The sequence below is a fragment of the Oryzias latipes genome, chromosome 24 (genome assembly GCF_053564925.1).
Source record: "Oryzias latipes strain Hd-rR chromosome 24, Olatipes_Hd-rR_3.1".
Classification (NCBI taxonomy): Eukaryota; Metazoa; Chordata; class Actinopteri; order Beloniformes; family Adrianichthyidae; genus Oryzias; species Oryzias latipes.
In genome coordinates, this window is record NC_136260.1 from 25,080,070 (window position 1) to 25,105,240 (window position 25,171).

General features: G+C 45.0%; 1 long non-coding RNA gene across 1 annotated transcript in view; it reads right to left on the bottom strand.

Moving 5' to 3' along the window:
• Positions 1–20,875, bottom strand: part of LOC144990046 (uncharacterized) — a 58,635-nt gene extending 37,760 nt beyond the window's left edge. Inside the window, exon 1 of the long non-coding RNA XR_013653978.1 lies at positions 20,700–20,875. This is a non-coding gene — a long non-coding RNA (uncharacterized LOC144990046). The remainder of the gene's footprint in view (positions 1–20,699) is intronic.
• Between the last annotated feature and the right edge of the window lie 4,296 nt (positions 20,876–25,171).

Here is a 25,171-nt window from a genome sequence, read left to right on the forward strand (position 1 = left end):
ATAAAGCTTCAAGTGTCAGATCTCTCTGATGTTCCCACAGACATTTGCCAGAGCACAAACACCAGAACACACAAAAAGTAAAAAGGGAGGATGAGGAGAAACTGTGAGGACAATAGCTTGTTTGTGCTGTCTTGGCTGTAATATAATTTTGAGATGATAATACATGCTCAGGGAATTAAGTTTAAACCATTAGTGTAATAAAAGGTATAGGTAAATGTAATAATAGTAAAAAGGGAGTTTCTAACTATTCTATTTCTAATTATTCCTAACATACCCCCCTGTTTGTCATATCAAAATTATATGTGTAAAGTCAGCAGAACACTTCTCATCATCAACCATATACCATTTCACGAGGAATTTCAGTATAGGCATCATATCGGCTCTGCATCGAAAACAAGTGTAGAGGTACAGGTAAATTCAAAAGAAAACATTAAATCAACGTGAATAAATGAGCATATCAGAGGTGGTAGGTGATACATGAGTGTTGATGCGAAAACCTCCAGGGCTAAACTTATACCATCTGTAGGAAACCTTCATTGAGCAATCAGGGAGGGCAAAACTCATCAACGACTCTGTGCCCCTCAGCAGTCATCCGTAAGGATACGCATGCATCACCAGTCCAAACCTCGGCACAGAAGCGTTAATTAAAGTTACATAGTACAAGAAACAAAGTAGGAAATAAAGAAAATAAAGAAAATCAAACCCCATAAAAGAAAGTCAAACTGAAGAAAAAAAATTTCAAACCCAATAAAAAGGAAAAATAACACCTAAGACCAGTAAGACCAGTAAGACCAGTTTCAACCTTGAGCGGGTGCGAACCAGGAGAATTGTAGGCATAGTGTTGGTAAAGGGTGTTGACATACGTTGCACGGCCTGACAGGGCTTTGTCAACCATCGATCTGATGCAGGGAAACACACAGGTAACGAGAAGGAAAAATAAAAGCAAGACACAGAGAACCGGAGTGACTAGTTTTACCAGCACACTCCACCAGGGGCCAGAAGTGAACCAAGTAAGCGGGGAATCGGACCAGTAGGTGTCAGTCATCTGAGAAGAAATGTGTGACTTGAGGGTCTTGACCTCATTGATGATGTGAGTGAGGTTCGCGGAGGAAGAGGGAATAAAAGTACATCAGTAATCGTGGATTAAAGCACAAACACCTCCACGCTCAGCTAAAATGAAATCAAGCGCCATCCTGTTCTGTAAGATCATCGTTGTCATAGCCTTTCGTTCGGGGTCCTCATGAAGAAATTCTGTCAGATGCAAAAGGGACGCGGTGAGATTATCAAGGGACCAATATAAATCATTTACTGCGTTACGTAAAACAACAACACCGTAGGAAGGGAAAAGCGCCATGGCAACTGTTTTACCGGTGCCAATAGCAGGGGGGCGGTCGTAATGGGTAGTTTCGCGACGACGCCTGGACAGATGATCAATAGACGAAGCAGTATCTGGGTCAGACTTCTGAAAAACGAGAGACGCAGGAATAATTTCAGCCAGGTAACAGGTGCCGCACCAATCTGCAGGAAGCCACAGATAGGTGTTAAGGCCGCATGTCCAAACATACTCAGGAGGACAGGGAAAACCCTGTGGTCCTGGAACGTAAGTGAGTGCAGCCGGAACAGAAGCTGGTGTACGTAAACCAGCGCGAATGCCTATGGCAGTGTAATTGAAGATCAAAGCGTGAGGGAGAGGGTTGTGTTTAGAAAGCATGGAGGTGTCGTAGCTCCAATGCATGCCACCTAAAGAAGCAACAGATAAGTTTGAACCAGGAACGACAACAAATTAATTCAGCAACTCCTGAATCTCTCCCGCCGAGACGAGAGCGCTTCTCCCAACTTTATATTCCCCTGCTCCCGCTCCAGCCCTCCCATTTCCCTTATTCGGCCCATAGCTGAACCCCATTGGTCCAAATTACCTAACAACAGGCTGAGCGACAGAACTGAGGGCCAATCAGATCTCTGCTTGATGCGATCAATGAACTCCAGAACTTTTAACGCGGCCCAACAGCCACCCAGTCCAACTCAGACCGCAACAATATGTTTAAAACTAAATATACAAATGAATGTGTGCATTTGATTTAATTTCAACACTTTTAAAGTACAATAAGTCTGTGGATTCTTTTTAATAACATCGCTATACCGTTGCTAATAAATGATGAGTATTTCTCATGGTAGTTCTGCTGATGGTCTAGTCTGGTTGATACGTGGTGAGTTTCTGCTTCATGCAGGCGTTGAGACTTTAAACGTGATCGTAGGTCTGAATGTTCTGTAGATGTGACAAAGACTGCTCACATGCAGATACGGAGCCAAACACACACTCACGCTGCAGTGAGTGACGGGCAGTGGGTTTTACGTTTTTACAATCCCAGCGCGATTCACCTTACTTGCCGTGCCCACACACACACCCCCACCCTCTGCTCTCTTCTTCACACCTCCCGTCCCCGCAACTGTGCGCTCTTTCTCAGAGACGGGAGCGCACAGTTTTAGGCACGGCAATTCACAGGTTTCCGGCTGGTACATACTCTGTGAAATAATAGATAATAGTAAAGTTATAGTGCTGGCGCAGAATTTTCTCTCCAAGCCCCGCTACTACTGCGCGCCTCTGGCATTGCATCGCGCCAGACAAGGACTGGTCTAATGAAAAAAAAAAAAAGTATAATTAAAAATTTGTCTGCGAGCCACATGTGACCATCAAAAGAGCCATATATGGCTCGCGAGCCATAGGTTCCCGACCCCTGCGCTAGCGCTAGCATTAGCAGTGCTAATACGGAGATCGGTGCAGTGTCTTTGGAGCAGCAAATACATTCATTTCTCACATCTAAAGGGATTTCCCTGGATCTCAATACCATCGAGACCTGCCACCTGCTCCCCAGGAGAAAGGAGACGGATAAACCAGCGATCCTCATCAGGTTTGTGAATCACAAACACAAGCTAGCTTTGATGACCCAAAAAAAACACCTGAAAGGTTCGGCTGCTTATCTGAACGACCATCTGACCAGAAGGAATGCTGAAATCTCAAAACATGCACGGCTTCTCAGGAAGCGTAAGCAGATTGAGAACACTTGGGTTAATGGATGCAGGATTTACGTCAAACCGCTCGGTTCAGAGGACCGGTCCAAGGTTCTGGTTGTGAGCACTATGAAAGACTTTGAGAAGTGTTTGACCACGGTCGTCTGAAACAACATGGAGTTATAAACCAAAGAGCCAAATAATTTCAAGAAATATGACACGTGGATTCATCACTTTCTCTGTATGTCTGAAGTCACCTGAATAACAGTAGAGTTCTGACCTGCAGACAACTTGACCTCAACTTTCACCGTCGCTGATATCAGCTGAAGAAGGATATGGACCTGAAACTAATGTCTGCAGTCATAACATCGAAGAGAACTATTAACTGTTTTGAACCCAGAAGAACGGCTGTTATCAGTAAAAGAAGAAATACCAACCTTGGACAATCGAAAGTTATGGACCCTTTTTACTTTTCCCCTACAGCATTACTTTATTATAAAAAATAAAAATACAAAAAAAATATTAAAAAAAGTAAAACAAATGATTAATCACTTATTGAAAATTGTTAAATTGATTGACTTTTAATGGTATTACTTCACTTTCTCCTTCTTCTTTCTCTTTCGGCTTTTCCCATCAGGGGTCGCCACAGCGAATCATCCTTTTCCACCTCACTCTATCATGAACATCTTCTCTCCTAACATTAGCCAACTTCATGTCCTCTGTTAAGACATCCATATATCTCCTCTTTGGCCGTCCTCTTGCCCTCCGGCCAGGCAGCTCCATCTCCAACATCCTTCTACCAATGTATCCACTATCCCTCCTCTGAACATGTCCAAACCATCTCAGTCTGGCTTCTCTGACTTTGTCGCTAACACAGGCAACATGAGCCGTCCCTCTGATGTACTCGTTCCTTATCCTGTCTAACCTGGTCACTCCTAAGGAGAACCTCAACATCTTCATCTCTGCTACCTCCATCTCAGCCTCTTGTCTCTGTCTCACTGCTACCGTCTCTAACCCATAGAGCAGAGCTGGTCTCACCACTGTCTTGTACACCTTTCCTTTGAGTCTTGCTGGCACTCTTCTGTCACACAACACTCCTGACACTTTCCTCCACCCGCTCCAACCTGCCTGCACTCGCCTCTTCACCTCTTTTCCACAATCCCCATCACACTGAACTGTTGACCCCAAGTACTTAAACTCCTGCACCTTCTTCACCTCAGCCCCCTGTAACCTAACGCTTCTACCTTGATCCCTCTCGTTCAGACACATGTATTCTGTCTTACTACGACTGACCTTCATACCTCTTCTTTCCAGAGCAAACCTCCACCTCTCTAGCTGTTCCTCCACCTGCTCTCTACTCTCACTGCAAATTACAATGTCATCCGCAAACATCATTGTCCAGGGAGATTCCTGTCTTACCTCGTCTGTCAGCCTGTCCATCAGCATAGCAAACAAAAAAGGACTCAAAGCTGATCCTTGGTGTAGTCCCACCTCCACCTTGAACTCCTCTGTCTGACCTACAGCACATCTCACCACCGTCATACTTCTCTCATACATGTCCTGAACTACTCTGACATACTTCTCTGCCACTCCAGACGACCTCATACAGTACCACAGCTCCTCCCTCGGCACCCTGTCATACGCCTTCTCTAAATCTACGAACACACAATGCAGCTCCTTCTGACCTTCTCTGTACTTTTCCATCAACATTCTCAAAGCAAAAATGGCATCAGTGGTGCTCTTACGGGGCATGAAACCATACTGCTGCTCACAAATCTCCACCTTCTTCCTAAGCCTGGCTTCCACTACTCTTTCCCACAGCTTCATTGTGTGGCTCATCAACTTTATTCCTCTATAGTTGCTGCAGTTCTGCGTGTCACCCTTGTTCTTAAAGATCGGGACCAGAACGCTTCTCCTCCATTCCTCAGGCATCTTCTCACTCTCTAAAATCCTATTGAACAACCTTGTTAGAAATTCCACTGCTGTCTCTCCTAGGCACTTCCATACCTCCACAGGTACGTCATCAGGACCAACGGCCTTTCCGCTCTTCATCCTTTTCAGAGCCTTCCTAACCTCATCCTTTCCAATCTCTGCTACTTCCTGCTCCACAACAACCACATCTTCCTCCCTTCTTTCCCTGTCATTTTCCTCGTTCATCAGCTCCTCAAAATACTCCTTCCATCTTTTCTGTACACTCTCCTGGGTTGTTAGCACCTTTCCATCTCTGTCCTTAATCACCCTTATCTGTTGCACGTCCTTCCCATCTCTGTCTCTCTGTCTGGCTAGCCTGTACAAGTCCTTCTCTCCTTCCTTTGTGTCTAACCTGTCATATAGCTCATCGTAAGCTTTCTGTTTGGCCTTTGCCACCTCTCTCTTCACTATACGCTGCGCTTCCTTGTACTCCTGTCTAGCTTCCTCAGTCCTTTCTACATCCCACTTCCTTTTAGCCAACCTCTTCCTCTGGACGCATTCCTGTACTTCCTCATTCCACCACCAAGTCTCTTTACCGTCTTTCCTCTTTCCAGATGACACACCTAGCACCTTCCTACCTGTTTCCCTGATAATCTCTGCTGTAGTTTTCCAGTCCTCTGGAAGCTCATCCTGACCACCCAGGACCTGCCTCAACTTCTGCCTAAATTCCTCACAAGTTTCTTCATTCTGTAGCTTCCACCACTTGGTCTTCTTTTCTGTTTTCCCTCTCTTCTTCTTCCTGACCTCCAGAGTCATCTTACACACCACCATGCGGTGCTGTCTGGCTACACTCTCTCCTACCACCACTTTGCAGTCATTAACCTCTCTCAAATGACCTCGTCTACATAGGATGTAGTCCACCTGAGTACTCCTACCTCCACTTCTGTATGTCACTCTATGTTCCTCTCTCTTCTGGAAGTAAATGTTGACTACAGCCATTTCCATCCTCTTCGCAAAGTCCACCACCATCTGTCCCTCCAGATTCCTTTCCTTCACACCAAACCTGCCCATCACCTCCTCATCACCTCTGCTGCCCTCACCAACATGCCCATTAAAGTCTGCTCCAATAACAACTCTCTCTCCTCTGGGAAAACTCTCTATGACCTCATCCAACTCACTCCAGAATCTCTCCTTCACTTCTAACTCACAGCCAACCTGTGGCGCATACCCACTGACTACATTCACCATCACCCCTTCAATTTCTAACTTTAGGCTCATCATCCTGTCTGAGACTCTTTTCACCTCTAGAACACTGTTCACAAACTCCCCCTTCAGAATCACTCCTACCCCGTTTCTCTTCCTATCAACACCATGATAGAACAGTTTGTATCCTCCTCCAATACTACGTGCCTTGCTGCCCTTCCACCTTGTCTCCTGCACACACAGTACATCTACTTTCCTTCTCTCCATCATGTCTGCCAGCTCTCTGCCTTTCCCTGTCATTGTGCCAACGTTAAGAGTCCCTATTCTCAAACCTATGTTCCTGCCTTTCCCCTTCTCTCTCTGGCCACGGACCCTTCTGCCTCCCCTCTTTCTTCCACGAACAGTAGTCAAATTTCCACCGACACCCTGTAGGTTAACAGCATCGGTGGCGGTCGTTGTTAACCCGGGCCTCGACCGATCCGGTATGTCTAAAGTGTTGTGGATGATTCGCATGGTTATTTTGGCAATTTTTACGCCGGATGCCCTTCCTGACGCAACCCTCTCTATTTATCCGGGCTTGGGACCGGCACAGAAGTTACTGGCTTGCAACCCCTGTGGCTAGATTGTATTACTTCACTTTCTCCAAAAAAAAAAAAAAAAAAAAAAAAAAAGATTTTTGAATCAATTTATCAATTTTTGGAGAAAGTATTACTTCACTTTCTCCAAAAATTGATAAATTGATTCAAAAATCTTTCCTAATGTAGCATAATTTTGCACATGTTTTTAACTTTTGATACTTGATGAAATTTTGCTATGAAAATTCCTGAAACAGTGTTGTGTCTATTTTACTGATATAGTATTATGTTAGATTCATATGAATGGCTTTTATAAGTAACATAATCTGCATATATTTAGGATGACTGATCTGCATTTGCCATGTTGTTTTCTAAAATAGTTATTTTTGACGTAATACTTAAGTAATTCATCTTTGTCATGTGCTTTATCGATATCTTATGATTTTTAATTCTGTCTGATAAAAACTGGGAACCGGATATTGATAAATCATGTAATAAAATCGTTATAGTATAACGGGGTGGGATTATATAAGTTCGCTTCCTTCCACTCCCTTTCAAGCAATATTTATTAATGTCTAATTATCCTAAGTATGATTAGTTACTGTAGGAATGTATAACTGATGTTTATATTGCTGTTGTGTATTATTTCTACTTAATTGCTTGAAATAAACCATTTCAAATCAAATCAAAAAAGCTGCACTACGAGGGTTTAACTGGCAAATGCTATTTCCTAAATCTGATATTACTTTTTGTTCAATAGCACAGTTGTTGTTATGGTGAGCGGTAGGACCCCAAAGCAGAATCTGACTCCGAGGGCAGTTAAACAGTTTTTATTCCTTACAGGACAAGGAACAGAATTGGACAGGCAGCAGAATCAGGGAGCTAAACTGGAAAACCACAGATATGTAGAACAATGGAAAAGTGATAATCCGGCATGGAGAAGCAACAGGCTCAGGCATTTAAAGACCTTGATGAGATGAGGATCAGGTGTGCCATGTAGGGAGGCACCAGGGAAAAAGTCAGCCACGCCCACCTGGTCACACTGATCACAACAGTGCCCCCCCTTCAAGGGACGCCACCCGGCGGCCGACCAGGCCTGTCGGGATGACGGGCATAGAAGTCCTCAAAGGCAAGGCAAGGCAAGGCAAGTTTATTTGTATAGCACAATTCGTACACAAAGTAATTCAAGGTGCTTCACAAAACAGAAAAATGCATTAAAATCACAATACATCATAGAATAATCAACATAAAATTTACTTTAAAAGAAAAGGAAGAAAAAAAAGATTTAAAAAGAAAGGAAGGAAAGAAAGGAGCAGATAGGACCTTTCAGTCATATACACGGCTAAACAGAAATGTTTTAAGTCTAGATTTGAACATGAACACAGAAGAGGCCTGTCTTACGCCTTCAGGGAGGCTGTTCCAGATTTTAGCTGCAGAATATTGAAACGCTGATTCCCCTTGTTTAGTTCTGACTCTGGGAATCAACAGGAGGCCGGCCCCTGAGGTCCTCAGAGTACGAGATGGTTCATATGGCACTAACATGTCAGAGATGTACTTTGGTGCGTGGCCATGGAGAGACTTGTACACAAGCAGAGCTGCTTTGAAGTCTATTCTTTGAGGTACACGGAGCCAGTGCAAAGACCTGAGCACAGGACTAATGTGATCATACTTCCTGGTTTTGGTCAGGACTCGAGCAGCAGCATTCTGGATGTACTGAAGCTGTTTTACAGCTCGTTTGGACAGGCCGGTGAGCAGGCCATTACAGTAGTCTAACCTACTGGAGACAAATGCATGGATAAGTATCTCCAGGTCTCGCTTTGAGATTATGTTTTTGATTTTGGCAATGTTTTTCAGGTGGTAAAATGCCGCTGATGTTACTGACTTGATATGGCTGTTAAAGTTCAGGTCAGAGTCCATGATTACCCCTAGATTTCTGACTTGATTTGAGGGTTTAAGAGACAGAGAATGAAGGTAGCTGCAGACAATTTCTCTTTGTTTCTGTGGGCCAAAAACAATAACTTCGGTCTTGTCTGAGTTTAGCTGGAGAAAGTTGTTCTGCATCCACGCGCTGATCTGTTGGAGGCAGTGGTTGAGAGAATCCACCGGCCCATATTCACCTGTTGTCAGTGACACATAGATCTGAGTATCATCTGCATAGTTGTGATAAGATATGTTATTACTGCGTATTAACTGCCCTAGTGGCAACATGTAGAGGTTGAACAGAAGGGGTCCCAGGATCGATCCCTGGGGCACACCACAATTCAAGCCCATGTAGTCTGAGACACAACTCCCAATTTCAACAAAATATTTCCTGTCTTCTAGATAAGACTTGAGCCAACTTAGGGCAGATCCAGAGATGCCAACCCAGTCTTGGAGTCTGTGCAAAAGGATCCCATGATCAACAGTATCAAAGGCAGCGCTCAGGTCTAGCAGGATTAAGACAGAGACTTTTCCATCATCAGTGTTCAGGCGGATGTCATTGGTTACCTTGATAAGAGCAGTTTCTGTTTCTCAAAGAGAGCAGGGGACAGGATAAAGGAGCGGGGAACCCAGGAACGCTCCTCCGGGCCATAACCCTCCCAGTCCATGAGATACTGCAGACCGCGACCCCGTCGCCGGACATCCAGAAGGCAGCGAACAGGAAACGCTGGATGATCATCCACGACCAGGGCGGGAGGAGGGGGCTCGGCTGGAGGGCTGAGAACACTGCAGGAGACAGGCTTCAGGAGAGACACATGGAAGGAAGGGTTGATGTGCATTGAGGCAGGCAACTTAAGACGGACCACCGAGGGGTTGATGACCCGGTCGATCTCAAAAGGGCCAATGAACCTCGGAGACAACTTCCTGGACTCGCACTGCAGGGGAATGTCTCGTGTGGAAAGCCAAACCTTCTGACCCGGTTTGTAGTCCGGGGCTGGGACCCTGCGGCGGTCCGCCAGAGCACGGTTCCGAGAGGCAGTGCGGGAGAGGGCTGCCCGGGCCTCGTGCCAAACACGACGGGCCCTGCGGAGATGGTCCTGGACAGAAGGGACGGCCACGGCTCTTTCCTGAGAGGGGAAGAGGGGAGGCTGATAGCCATTGGACGCCATGAATGGAGAGAGACCTGTTGCAGAGGAGACCAAGGAATTGTGTGAATACTCAATCCAGGGAAGATGAGTTGACCACGAAGCAGGATGAGTAGCTGCCACACAGCGCAAAGCCGCCTCCAGGTCCTGGTTAGCCCGCTCAGTCTGGCCATTGGTTTGGGGGTGGTATCCAGAGGACAGGCTAGCTGTGGCCCCAATGGCCCGACAGAAAGCGTTCCACACCCTGGAGGTGAACTGGGGGCCTCGGTCTGACACAATATCCTGGGGCAGACCATGCAAACGGAATACCTGCTGGACCAGGAGGTTGGCTGTCTCGAGGGCAGAAGGGAGCTTGGGAAGTGGCACAAAATGGACGGACTTTGAAAAACGGTCGACGACTGTCAAGACTGCTGTGTTACCTTCAGAAGGTGGAAGGCCAGTGATGAAATCCACAGCTATATGGGACCAGGGTCGATGAGGAACTGGGAGTGGTCGCAGAAGACCTGCTGGTGCTCGATGAGAAGCCTTTCCACGAGCACAGACAGAGCAAGCCTGGACAAACTCCCGTGTGTCCGCAGATATGGAGGGCCACCAGAACCGCTGCTTAAGCAACGTCAAAGTCCGGTGTATTCCAGGATGGCAAGCCACCTTGGAGTTGTGGCCCCACTGCAGCACAGAGGAACGAGCAGATGGGGGAACAAACAGAAGACCTGTGGGACATTCAGGTGGAGAGGGAAGGTCCTTCAGAGCTCTCTCAACCTCACGCTCCACCTCCCAGATGGCAGCACCGACAACACAGGAGCGAGGTAGGATTGTGTCCTGAGTAGTATCACAGGAGGCTGGCAGCTCGAATTGCCTGGACAGGGCATCAGGCTTTAGGTTGCGGGACCCTGGGCGGTAAGTGAGGGTGAAATTGAAGCGTCCCAGAAAAAGGGACCACTGAGCTTGATGGGGATTCAGTCTGCGGGCAGAACGGAGGTACGACAAGTTCTTATGATCTGTCCATACCAGGAAAGGTTGAGATGTTCCTTCCAGCCAGTGGCGCCATTCCTTCAAGGCCAGCACAACTGCCAACAGCTCACGATTCCCCACGTCATAATTCCTCTCCGCAGGAGACAGCTGTCGGGAGAAGAAAGCGCAGGGGTGCATCTTCCGATCTGAGGATGAACGCTGAGAGAGCACCGCCCCAACTCCAGATTCTGAGGCGTCCACTTCCACCATGAACTGAGCTGTAGGATCAGGATGAGACAGTACAGGAGCAGAACAAAAAAGATTTTTCAACTTAATAAAGGCTGCCTCAGCTCCTGAGGACCAGGAGAAGGGTTCTCGTACAGAGGTCAGCTTGGTCAAGGGAGAAGCCACAGAGCTGTAGTTTCTGATGAACCTCCGATAAAAGTTGGCAAACCCCAAAAACCTTTGGAGTTGCTTCCTGGTTGTGGGTGTAGGCCACCCTTCTACAGCTTTGATCTTGGCAGGATCTGGCTTGAGTTGGCCCTTCTCAATCACAAACCCAAGAAAACTGACACTGGAGGCATGAAAGTCACATTTCTCACCTTTAACATAGAGCCTGTTTGCTAGCAGCCTCTGTAACACAAGCCTGACATGTTGAACGTGCTCATCAAGAGTCCGTGAAAAAATCAGAATATCATCAAGATAAACAAACACAAATCTATTCAACATGTCACGCAGAACGTCATTGATGAGACATTGAAAAACAGCTGGAGCATTAGTCAGTCCAAACGGCATCACTAAATACTCAAAATGTCCCAGAGGAGTATTGAAGGCCGTCTTCCACTCATCACCCTCCTTTATTCTCACTAAATGGTAAGCGTTTCGGAGGTCGAGCTTGGTGAAGATGGTTGCAGTCTGGAGGGAGCTGAAAGCAGAGTCCATGAGTGGGAGAGGATACTTGTTTTTGACTGTTATATTGTTTAGACCTGTGTAATCAATACATGGGCGAAGGGACCCATCCTTCTTATCAACAAAGAAAAATCCCGCTCCAACAGGGGAAGGACGGATAAGTCCAGCAGCCAAACTCTCAGTTATATATGTCTCCATCGCATCCCTCTCAGGCTTGGAGAGGTTGTACAGTTTACTGGAGGGCAGAGAAGCACCAGGTAACAACTCAATCTCACAGTCATAGGGTCGATGAGGGGGCAGAGAGGAAGCACGGTCCTTAGAAAAAACTTCCTTGAGGTCATGATAATCCGATGGTACACAAGAAAGGTCAATAAGTTTAGGAGGCTCAGGAGAGGTGGAAACAGGTGGTACAGCAGCATGTAAACAGTGAGAGTGGCAAAAAAGACTCCAATTAACTATGGATTGAGAAGACCAGTCTATGTGTGGATTATGGAGTGAAAGCCAGGGCAGACCCAACACCAGCAGAGAGGATGGAGATGAAATGATGTTAGAACTAATCAGTTCTCTGTGGTTGCCAGAAACCAGCAGGGACACAGGACGTGTTCGGTGAGTGACACAGGATAACAGTCTACCATCCAGAGCAAACACTTTTTTAGGGTTTGGTAGAAGTTCAGTGGGGATGTTGGATTGGGACACAAACTGAGAGTCAATAAAATTGTCATCTGCACCGGAATCCATTAAAGCCCGGATCTGTAATGTTGTGGTGTCATATGAGATCGTACCTTGAAGATGGATGCGTCTGGAGGAGGGATCCACAGGGGTTCGGCTCACCAGTGCCCCTCCTGAGCCTGATGAGCCCGGTCTTTTGGCCGTACGGGGCAGTTGGGCCGGAAATGGCCAGACTGGCCGCAGTAGAGGCAGAGCCGCTGGTAGATGCGGCGCTGACGTTCCTCAGGTGTGAGAGTCATCCTGCCTCGCTGCATAGGCTCCTCGCTGCAGCGCGGCGTGCTCTGTTCCTGGGGAGGCGTGGTCGCGGAGTCCCGCTGAGTTGCAGGTGGAGGGAACACCGGCAGAGGGGCGTGACCGGCAAGGAGCTGGCGGGACGAGAGGGTCGAGCTGCTCTTTCCCTGCGTCTCTCCCGAAGGCGGTTATCCAGCCTTATGGAGAGGGAAATTAACTCCTCTAGGTTGGAAGTTTCGTCACGAGCAGCTAGTTCGTCTTTGATCTCCTCTCTAAGACCCCGGTAAAATATTCCGGTGAGGGCCTTTTCATCCCAGCCACACTCCGCAGCGGAGATGCGGAAGTCAATGGAGTACTCCGAAACTGAAGCGGGACCTTGGCGTAAGGAGAGCAGGCGATTTCCAGTCTCTTTTTCCTGGAGAGGATGATCAAAAACTTTGAGCATTTCAGCCGTGAATAAAGCCAAAGAGTCGCAGTGGGGAGAATTACTGCCGGCTAATGCAACAGCCCAGGCAGAGGCTTTGCCTGACAGTAAACTCATGATGAACGCCACTTTGGATCTTTCAGAGGAATAAGTGAGAGGTTGCTGATTGAACACGAGTCTACAGTGATGGATAAATGATTTGCATAGACCTATCTCTCCGGAGTACCTGCTGGGAGTGGGGATGAAGGGCTCACGGGGAGATGATGCAAGAACGTGAGGAGCAAGTGACGGGGCTGGATGCGATACTGCGGCTTGAACTGGATCCGGGGATCTTCCTGAGGTGAGTTGAGACGAGACCTCCTCCAGGCGACCGCCGAGACGATTTATTCCGGTGGAAAGATGTTGAAGGGTGTTCATGATTTCCTGGAGAGCTTGATCATGCCGTCCAACAAGGGCCCCTTGGGACGAAAGGGCCTGTTTCACCTCTTCAAACGCTGCGGGGTCCATATTTTGGCCGGATTATTCTGTTATGGTGAGCGGTAGGACCCCAAAGCAGAATCTGACTCCGAGGGCAGTTAAACAGTTTTTATTCCTCACAGGACAAGGAACAGAATTGGACAGGCAGCAGAATCAGGGAGCTAAACTGGAAAACCACAGATATGTAGAACAATGGAAAAGTGATAATCCGGCATGGAGAAGCAACAGGCTCAGGCATTTAAAGACCTTGATGAGATGAGGATCAGGTGTGCCATGTAGGGAGGCACCAGGGAAAAAGTCAGCCACGCCCACCTGGTCACACTGATCACAACAGTTGTGCTTTTACAATGTGTCATTAACAATTCTTTTAATCACAGGCACTGATGCTGAAAAAGTTATGAACTGAAGTTCTTCAACAATTTCCTCTATACATCTACCTGGAACATTGTAGATGCAGTCTAATTTTAGTAATAAGGAACCTAAATGATAAATAATAGCTTATACTAAATCTTCACCCTCAGTAACTATTGTTTCTTCTTCAGTAATTTCACCATTGTCTAGCAATGTAAAACTTTCATCTGCTGCACGACTTCCACCTGTCTGAAATACATCATGTTTAAAATCATCAAGGCAATGAGGAGTGTGTTTTCTACTTTTATGTGAAGCAAAAGTTGAATATATGTTTGTATGATATTCAAAATCTTTAAAAATACAACGAACAGTTTCAAACTTTTTTAAATGAGTTCCAAGGTGTTCAAAGTACTGCCTCTCTGTGTCAAAACCATATGAATTACAATTTAGTAGGGGTGTAATGGTACACGTAGTTGGACTGAACCGTTTCGGTACAGCAATTTCGGTTCGGTTCACGTTCGTACCGTTTCGTCGTCCCCCCCCCCCCCCCGCAAATGTATTAACTTTGCGTTGAGACGGAACTAATTTCACTCGCGGTATTCCGCAGAGACTCTCACTGGTTTCTGCACTTGTGTGCCTTTTGGGGGGGGGGGGGCTATGGAGAACGGTAATAAGTTCGAACGAGGAAGTGAACCCCAAAGGAAGATCCGCCTTCCACGGTCCGAAATGTAATTTCAGTTCAGGTTCAACAGCTGTTAGGTGACGGAGGTGACAGTGCGTATGACCACAGGATCAGCATGGCTAATGCAGGCGCAAGGACCCCCCCCCCCCCATGTGCTTACGCTGTGTGGGGAATGCTGTTGTGTTGACATTGTTACACAAAGATGGTGTATGCAACAGATCAGTTAATGCTCTTAAAACGGCATCACCCAACTGGAACAATCGTGTCTACAAGAAAATAAATGTGCAAGTTAATTTTTCAGGCCAGTGTTAATTATCCAAAGTTTTTAGTTCCTGCCAGCTAATAGATTCTCTTATTTTATTAAGCAGATCACCTACATAAGTCAAATGTATTTATTGTTATATAAAACCAATAAACCAATAAATGCATATTTTTGCATTTTTTCTGCCTTTTTTGTACCGAAGAAATACGGAAAATAGATTGAAGCTTTATTGATCTACCGACACGTATCGCACCGAGCCCTATGAAACTCTGAATCGAACCGAAATGAGATTTTAGTGTATCGTTACACCCCTACAAACTAGACAAAAAAAAGAACCGCTTTGCTGCACCTGTTCGGTTTGTCTATGATCTCTAGACAAATACGAAGTGCACCCCACCGTTTTAAAAAGCAGGGGCAATCCAAATATAGAGACTGTCCAACAGCTGGGCAGACAGATGAGAGCTAAAGGCCACTTGTGTTGGACATATTTTACTTTAACAACAGGGATTATGTATCTTCAGACAAACCAGAGGTATGTCTGAATAAACCCCTTTTGGAATCGAGGCCAAACTTTATTCATTTTATTCACATTTAAAAATCTTTTGTTTTTGACCGGACGGCAAGGGAAAGGAGGGAAGAAGAGAGAGGGATATTAGAGAGGGGGGGGGGGGGGATAGGAGGGTGATTATAGAGGGGGGGATGTAAAACCATGAAGCAGCATAAAGCAACAAGTTTCTGGATGGTTATACTGATTACAGTGAGTTTCAGATGTAATACACGTCTATAAGGGCGGGGCCTGTCCACACACACACTCAGATGTTGTAACATACCTGTTGGCTCCAAAAAAAAGGTCCACCTGTCAACATGTACACAATACAAATATTGTTCACACACGCATACTTATGCCTTCAAACCAACTAGTGTGAAATATTTCAAACTATTAGTACAAAGGTGAGCTAACACCAGTGTTCAAGTGAGTGTTTATGTTCCTCTAAAATGGATGGTGGAATGTGAAAAGAAGGCAGGAGAGTGCCCAGCCATCTCCAAACCAAGACCCCTGTCACAGTAGTGGCGGCAGCCAGAACCCCCCACCCCCCCCTCAATGCCCACGCCCAAGCACATAGAGAACAACCGCCCCCTGGGTGACCACATCCGCCACCCAGGCCAGGGCCAGCAGGACCACCGCGAGGCCCCCAGAGCCAGATAGCAGGGAGGCATGGGGGGACAGAGTGCGCAGCTCCAGCCCAACCAGGAGAGCAGCACGCTGCACCGGGAGGGCCCAACACAAGGCCCGCCCCAGAGGAGTGCCCACAACCCCAGAGGAGTGCCCACAACCCCAGACAAGCACCCCATCACCACCCAGGAGTTCTGGGCACCCCCCCGCCCCAACCCCAGGTACGAGCTGGGACCCCCCAAGGGAGACCTGCTCCGCGCTCCAGGCAGCCACCCACCCGGCCCATGGTTGGTCCAGAAAGGAGCAAGGCAGGGGACAGCCTGACACAAGGGGTGTTGTAAACATGGCCCGACCAGGTTAGGCCACAGTTGGAAATTTGGCGAGGCCCAGCACTCAGGGGCAAGGACCAGAACCCACACCACAGGGACACGGACACCCCCGGCTCAGGTGTGATGTGATCCCCAGGCCCCCAGCCCCAGGCACTGGCCCTGGGATAGCTCTGGTCAGGCCAACTGGACCGAGGCAGCCAACCGGCCGGGACAACCGCCGATTGCCTCAGCGGAGACCCCGACCCGTCAGAACCCCAAGGTCCCGTACCAATAGTGGGCCCTCCCCACCCCCCCAGGCCATTTCTTGATTACTGTAAAACTCTGTATAGCCAATATGAACCAGTAAATGAAAAAGAAATCACAGACTTCCTGGCCAACTTAGATCTGCCATCTATTGGAACCAATCAAAACAAAACTTTAACCTCACCTATTACCAAAGAAGAACTCGACAAAGCTATAGGGAGACTGAAAAGTAATAAAAGGCCTGGAGGTGATGGTTATCTAAATGAATGATACCAAATATTCAAAGAGGAACTCGCTCCAATATTATTAGAATCCTTCAATTGGACACTGAAAAAAGCCCAAACTGGAAGAAACAACAATCTCGGTTCTACCTAAAGAAGGGAAAAATAAGGAGAGCTATCAACCACTTTCTATTTTAAATGTTGATTATAAACTATTTACATCAATAATCTGTAAAAGATTTGAAGAAATTCTCCCTGAACTGATTGACGAGGACGAGACTGGTTTTATAAAGGGGTGACAATAGCAAAGCAAGAACAAAAAATAGGGCTATTTGCAGATGATATTATTGTATATTTACAGAATCCAGATACCTCATTTCCAAAACTCTTGGACATCCTAAAAGATTATGGAGGGAAAATCAGGATATAAATTAAATATCTTTAAAAATATAAAAATAAAATTATCTTTAAATTTAAACTGCAATGGGACTCAGAAAATATAAAATACTTAGGAGTTTACTTGACAACAAAACTAAATAGATTGAAAGACATTAATTACAGTAGAACCAGCGAGACAATAAGAAGGGACTTAACAAAATGGACCACCTTAACCATGGATCTCAGCTCAAGAATAGAGGTTGCAAAAATGAATGTACTGCCCAGACTGCTGTATTTATTTCTCGCAGTACCGGTACATATTCCAGATTAACAATTTGTTAAATGGAACAAGCAATTAATTAGATTTATTTGGAATGGGAAAAAAGAGACTGAAAACACTTCAGTTGGAAAAAGCAAGGGGGGGGGGGGTAGCTTTACCAAGTCTCCAAGAATATTACCTGGCAGCCCAGTTAAGAAGCATAATATATTGGTGCTCAACAGATTACTATTCTAAATGGAAACAAATTGAATTTGACTATGGTTCCTGCCCTCCACAAGCAAGATTGGGGGAGAAAATACATGTAGTAAATACATAACAGAACCCAATAGTGGAGTTTGTAATTAAAACCTGGGGGGAGGTGGTCAATAAATACAAAATAGGTAAGGTAAAAATTAGGTAAGGACCACAAATTACTTATATGGCCTTCAAACAACTCTGCTGGATCCAAAGCTGGACAGCTAGACAACACATTTAAGAAAAGGAGAGTTAGAGGATTGACTGTAATACGTACATTAACAGATAGGAACATTTTCAAAACTTTTGAAAAGCTTAAAAGAGTTTGGACTGGAAAAAGCGGACTTATTTAGATTTTTTCAATTAGAAAACTTTTACAATGAAGAGATAAAAAGCTCAATTACACAGGAAGGCAGCGATGTGATAGAAATGGTGACAGGGGCTTATAAGTAACTGCCTTCAAATGTGGTTTCCAAACTGTATAAACGTCTGTTGAAAATGAATGGTTTTCATTCCAGTGGAAAAATATAACGAGGTTCTTGATCAGTCCTCACTCAAAGAGCAAACAGCTGAGGACTCCACGACAATGCTGGACACTCTGTGGAAGCGCGAACCCCAATCATTCACACATCTTCTGGACATGCAGTAAAGTTGTTCCCTTCTGGCAGAAGGGAACAACAAGCAATTAATTAGATTTATTTGGAATGGGAAAAAAGAGACTGAAAACACTTCAGTTGGAAAAAGCAAGGGGGGGGGGTAGCTTTACCAAGTCTCCAAGAATATTACCTGGCAGCCCAGTTAAGAAGCATAATATATTGGTGCTCAACAGATTACTATTCTAAATGGAAACAAATTGAATTTGACTATGGTTCGTGCCCTCCACAAGCAAGATTGGGGGAGAAAATACATGTAGTAAATACATAACAGAACCCAATAGTGGAGTTTGTAATTAAAACCTGGGGGGAGGTGGTCAATAAATACAAAATAGGTAAGGTAAAAATTAGGTAAGGACCACAAATTACTTATATGGCCTTCAAACAACTCTGCTGGATCCAAAGCTGGACAGCTAGACAACACATTTAAGAAAAGGAGAGTTAGAGGATTGACTGTAATACGTACATTAACAGATAGGAACATTTTCAAAACTTTTGAAAAGCTTAAAAGAGTTTGGACTGGAAAAAGCGGACTTATTTAGATTTTTTCAATTAGAAAACTTTTACAATGAAGAGATAAAAAGCTCAATTACACAGGAAGGCAGCGATGTGATAGAAATGGTGACAGGGGCTTATAAGTAACTGCCTTCAAATGTGGTTTCCAAACTGTATAAACGTCTGTTGAAAATGAATGGTTTTCATTCCAGTGGAAAAATATAACGAGGTTCTTGATCAGTCCTCACTCAAAGAGCAAACAGCTGAGGACTCCACGACAATGCTGGACACTCTGTGGAAGCGCGAACCCCAATCATTCACACATCTTCTGGACATGCAGTAAAGTTGTTCCCTTCAGGCAGAGCATCATCAAAACCTTGCAGGAAATACTGGGGTATGAAATACCCGCTGACCAATGGATACTATACCTAGGACTGTTACCAACAGGAGTGATTAAAACAGAGGACAAGTAGCTTTTTAAAGTCATGATCCTGGCCTGCAAAAAAAACATAACAAGAAATTGGCTTAAAAGTGAACCACTACGACTGGATGAATGGACAGACATTATGGGAGAGATATGTTCTGTGGAAAAAATGAAATTTCACTTACGGTTGAAAGCTGAAAGATTTCAACTCCAATGGAGGAAATGGAAGCAAAATGTACCCCGCTCAGAATTGAAAGCTCAAAACTAATTTTTGTTTTACCCCACTAGTTCAACTTTGTTTATATGTTTGTTTTTTTAATTTAATTTTATTTCCTTACTAGATTGTGGTTTCTTATCTTTATTTTTTTGTATTTTAAAAGTGCAAACGTAAAATAAAAAGTAAAAAGGAAGGCTCTTTGAGAGCTCCTTGAAGTCTGCATGACCTGAAGAAGCAAAAAGACTTCAGAACTGCTTTGCCTTCAGAACTGCTTCAGAACTTCAGAACTGCTGGAAGGGTTGCTCTCCAATGCCACATTCATCTACAAAGAACAAATTCTGCAGGTTTTTTAATCTCAGAGGATCTGCAATAATCTAAAGATAAAGGAGTCCACCCTTCTCCCAACAGTCACAACATTTTGCCCTCAAGCAATTTGCTTCAGGAGAAAGACGACAAACATCCTCTGATACATCATAGAAAGAAATCGTTTCTATTCCCACTGGAATAGATTCTTGTGCTTTTCTTTAAATCTTTATCATTCTTTTCCATTACTGTGCCTTCAAAGATGTAACTCAAATGTAAGAAAGACAGCACGCTGCTTTCTGTGGTTTTAGGATTCATTGAGACCTTCAACTGCGAAAGACTGGCGACCTTTCCAGGATGTCCCACAAGAGGCCGGGATTGGCTCCGGCAGCCCCGTGACCCCGAAAGAGACAAAATGGGTTTGGAAGATGAATGAATGATTAAAGCCTTAAGGTAGGGGTGGGCAATTATTTTGACTCGGGGGCCACATTGGGTTCTTTAATTTGATAGAAGGGCCGGACCAAAAGCAGATGCGTGGAGTGAGAATGATATAACAGAATATTCTAGAGCACATGTGTCAAACTCAAGGCCCGCGGGCCAAATGTGGCCCGCCATGTCATTTTATGTGGCCCCCGAAAGCATTAAAGTTTTTAATTTCTTGAAATAAAAAATAAAAATTGGTATGTATTTTTTTCATATCTAGGGGGAATCAGACTTGAAATATTGGATTGGGCAACATACATTAGGACTTAACCCTTGTTCTATCTTAGATGACCCCCCCCTTCCATTGACGTGTTCTCCCTACCATGACAAAGGTGGAGATTTCATGTAATCCATGGACACCAGTGAAGATCATAAATCATTGAAGAAAAAAAGTTCAGAGCTCTGTCTAGTGGGTCTAGATGACCCAACTCCCAATGGTAAAGCGTCCTATTTAAGTCAGGTGTACAATTGTTCATTCTCTTTTACCTTCAGCGCTCATTCTTTGCAGTTCTCTGTGCTCGCTGTTCTTTTTTCATGGTCCCCCCGGTCCTTGTCGGATCTTGTTGGATCTCCCTCCTTCTTATGAGGGGGACTTCTATCTCCTCCTTTTCGCAGCAGTGCTCCGTTCTTCTTCGCTGGTTCTCTGTGCTCGCTGTTCTCCTTCTGCGTTATGGTGTTCTCCCCCGTTCTTCTGTTTGTTGGTTCCCGCCTTCTTACGGGGGGGGGGGACGTCTCCCCCGCGTCTGCCCCTATATTTTCGGCTGCCGGCTCCTGGCGCGTCTTCGGAGCCGCAGGTCTCGTGTCTCGTGTCGCGTGTCTGCGTGTCTCGTTGCGTCTCTACGGAGCGGTGTCTTGCCACATTTCGGGTTGTCTGTGGCGATCGGCAGATGTCTCAGCGTTTTTAGGTGCCGTAGTCGCCGGAATGTTTGGTGAGCGGCGTGCGTTAGCCTCGGCTTCTGTGCTGTGTTTTCTTCCGGGTTTTTTCTTGCTTGTCGCAGTCATCTGTGACGTCACACCCCTAAGGACCCTGGGACTTGCAGTTCTCTATAAGGCACAATGGCGTTTCTTCAAACTCTAGTCCGGTTTCTGCTGTGTGGGCCATTATTCAGTGGCGGCTCTTTGTTTTGTTTTCTTTGAAGCTGTGTACCATTGCTAGTTGACCTGCATTTGGATTGGTTGGTTTATGGATATGTCTCTTCTGTGAGAGGGAGAGAGAAGGGAATATGAAGAGTGTGTGTGTGTGGGTGTCAGTTTGCGCGTGGCCCTGTCTTCTCAAGCACACTGGTGTTTTTTTGGGTTCTCTGGTTGTTGTTTTTTTTTTTTTTTAACAGTATTTTATTATATTTTTACATAACAAAACAATGAACAAGTCAGCACAGGGTAAACTCAGTCAGTTACACAAGTTGTAGTAATGAGAAAGATAGGGACTACACATGGACATTACTTAACACTATATGTTTTATCCGACCAAAACTGCTTCACCTCTTCTCACCAGTTTCTTGAGAAGACAAAGGAGGAGCATCCCTTTTGTAGTAGACCGATAAGGTCATCAGGAAGATAGTTAAGAAGTGGTTGCCAGATCCGATAGAAATCATCATCATTCCCCCTTAAGGAGGCAGTAAGATGCTCCATTGGTAAAATCTGAAACATTTCTTTGTACCATTGGGTAACTGTGGGAGGTTTCCCCCTGATCCACTGCAAAAGAACACATCGTCTCGCCAGGAGCAGGAGTTTTTTCAACAATATCAACTCTGCAGCAGTTACAGGAAGTTTCTTTGAAGATATATTCAAAAGGAAGAGGGCTGGATCTAGTTTTATTGTTTTGAGTAGTATTGAGGTGAGTTCTTTTGCAACGTTTTTCCAGAATTTGGATATTAATGGACATAGCCAAAAACAATGATAGTAGGTTCCTGTCTGTTTTTTACATTTACATATTTTGGGGACCTGGGGGTGGATTTTATGTAAAAGGTAAGGGGTGCATTGTAGTCTGTGTAATATTCTGTACTGGTTTTCTCTCAGCCTGTTGCACAACGATAATTTATTTACAGATTCAAAGGCCTTGTACCACCTTCCGTCATCTAAGTCAATCCCAAGATCGTTTTCCCACAGCCCTTTAGATCTAGAGTCTTCAAATTTATCGCATAAAATAACTTTTCTATAAAAGAGGGAGATGAACTTCTTGTTAATAGCTGAGGAAGTAAGGTTCAACAAGAAGCTTTCTATTGGATTTTTGATAGGTTGATTTAGTGGGAGAGAGCATAATGATTCTGCAAAATGCCTAGCTTGAAGAAAACCAAAGAATTGGTAGCGTGGGATCCCGTACTTGATTTGAATTTGTGAGAACGAGGCGATGTTTCCTCCATCAAATAAATCACCCACAAGTTTTAACCCTTTTGAGTGCCAATCATTGAAGATGCTTACTCCCCAGCCAGGGGGGAAAGCTTTGTTATGTATCAAAGGCTGTAATGCCAGTGAGGAGCCTTGTTGGCCGGCCTGCTTGGTGATGTCTCGCCAGATTTTCAGTGTTTTTTTAAGGATGAGATTGTTTGCAACCTCTCCTGGGAGCTCATTAAGATTTATTGAAAGCAAACTTAATAGAGAGTGGGGGGCACAGCTCCAAGCATCCACATGAGGTTCTTCCGGGTTGAGGAAATGTTTGAGCCAGCCATACACTACCCTGGCATGACAGGCCCAGTTGTAGTATAAGAAGTTGGGGAGCGCTTGGCCTCCCTTGTTTCCGGCAACTGTAGAGTCCTCATTTTTAGTCGTGGTCTTTTACCATGCCATATAAACCGGGATATAGATCTTTGGATATCTAATATAGCCAATCTGTTAATCCTAAGTGGTAGCATTTGCATCGGGTATAGGAGTCTGGGAAGAGCGTTCATTTTAATTAAGCTGATCCTACCCATGCATGACAAAGGAAGATCAAACCATCTATTTAAGTCATTTTTGACTGATTTTACAGTAGTTGTAAAATTTAGTTTATACAGATCCTTAATTGAAGTCGATACTCTAATCCCCAGGTAAATAAAACCAGAGAGTGACCATTTGAATGGGAAGTCAACTAGTGTGGTGTGGTCTCCAAAGTTGCCAAGAGGCAGCGCCTCCGACTTCTCAAAATTGATTTTATAGCCAGATATCTCACCAAATTGATTAATAATTGATATTAAGTTAGGTTGGTTGATTAGGTTCGTAATAAACAAAAGGACGTCATCAGCATAGAGTGAGATTTTATGCTCAGTTTTTCCTAAGGTGACACCAGACAGATTTTTGTGATGTCTGATGGTTTCTGCCAGTGGCTCCAATGCAAGGGCAAATAGTAACAGAGATAGGGGACGGTTCTCTGGTTGTTTAGGGATTTGTTGTTGTGGGGGGGGGGGGGGGGGTCATGATGGGCTTTTCTCAGGGCCCATTTTCTGTCTTGGATCGGCCCTAAGGTGACACTCAGACGTTCAGGTTTGACGCGATTGTGTGGAAACTGTCGGCGCCTCGGTTCCTCCGCTTTTAATTTTGGCATCGGCGGTTTTTCCTCATGTTCCTTCTGGTTTTCGTTTGCGCTCGGCTGACTATGCCATCTCTATAAATTGTTCCGTTAGACACTCGTTTTGGATTTCGGTTTCCGCTTTATTTAAGGAAGACGGATGGGTCTCCGCCGTCCGGATTTGTTTCTGCTCAGATCTTTGGTTTGTGATACGTGCCTCTCTGCCCCTATGTAATCTCTCGCGTTGTGCTGCACGTCGTTCATCCCGTCTTTGGAGTATCCAGGAGTCCTTGGATAATTCATTTCAGTAGTCTGTGCTTTTTGTCCACCTATTCGAGAATCACTATTAACAGATACAAGAATCAAATCCGGCCGAGCCGCAATCCATTGCTATGTGGGATGTTGACCTTCCTCATCTACAATCTCCTTGGTCCTCTGTTACCCTTCCCATCGCCTGCTCCTCGGTGACCTGAATGTGCGTCCATCTGGAACTTTTAAAGGTTACTTCTATTACCATTGGTGTACATAAAATTGGTGTTAAGATTTCGTGCAGGTTCTTTATTTCACTGTCAATTCACTGTTGGAATTTGTGATTCTGGTGGTTTCTATTGTGCGATGACTCCACAATGGGACTTTTCCTTAACTCCTACCAAATTTCACTTTCTCAGATTTGTTCTTTTAAAAGCACTGTTATTCCATTTATCTCAAGCATTTTGAAACTGATCAGTTTCTGGGTTATTTATATGTTCTTTGCCGAGACTAATACTGGTTTTGTCTTTATCCATGCATCGCATCCTGAGCCTGCAAACGCCTACTCCCCGGTCAGCTGCTCCATTTCTGGCGATTGTCTCCCCTGCATTCCCTGATCTGGTGCTGCAACGATGACTGTTCAACGTACCTATTGCTGCACTGAAAGTGTAGGGGTGGTGGACCTCCTCTGCGTTCCATTGACACTTCTGACTTGAATCAATCTATATGTCAGCGACAGAATGGATGTGAAATTTTTGGATTGTATATGTTGAAAGAAAATTATTTGCCAGGTGGAAGCCTAAAAAAATAAAATTTAGGATGTTCTGGGTTTTAATTAGTATGCGATGGATCTCAAAATTGGTTCGTAAGTTCATTTATATGTTAGTCTGTCAATGAATCATAGTAATTCTGGCCGTCGAGCTCGTAGTTTTGTCGTTGGAAGTTCTTAATAATGGAAGTTACTAAGCTCGTGTAAGTAGCATGCATAATGGAGGTTTATGGCGTCGAGCCAGTCATAGTGTGATGGAAGCTTCGAATATGGGGTTATTTCAGCATGGCATAGGATGTCATCGGGAGCATTGTATTGGATGTAAGTTAGTGTCATCATACGGGTCGTTCCTGGCGGCTAAATTATAGTTCCGCACAGCGTTTGCGGACGTGGGCTTTACGTTCTGAGATCAGGTATGAGTTCTTATGTTGGCTCCCATTTCATTTCTTTCCCTCT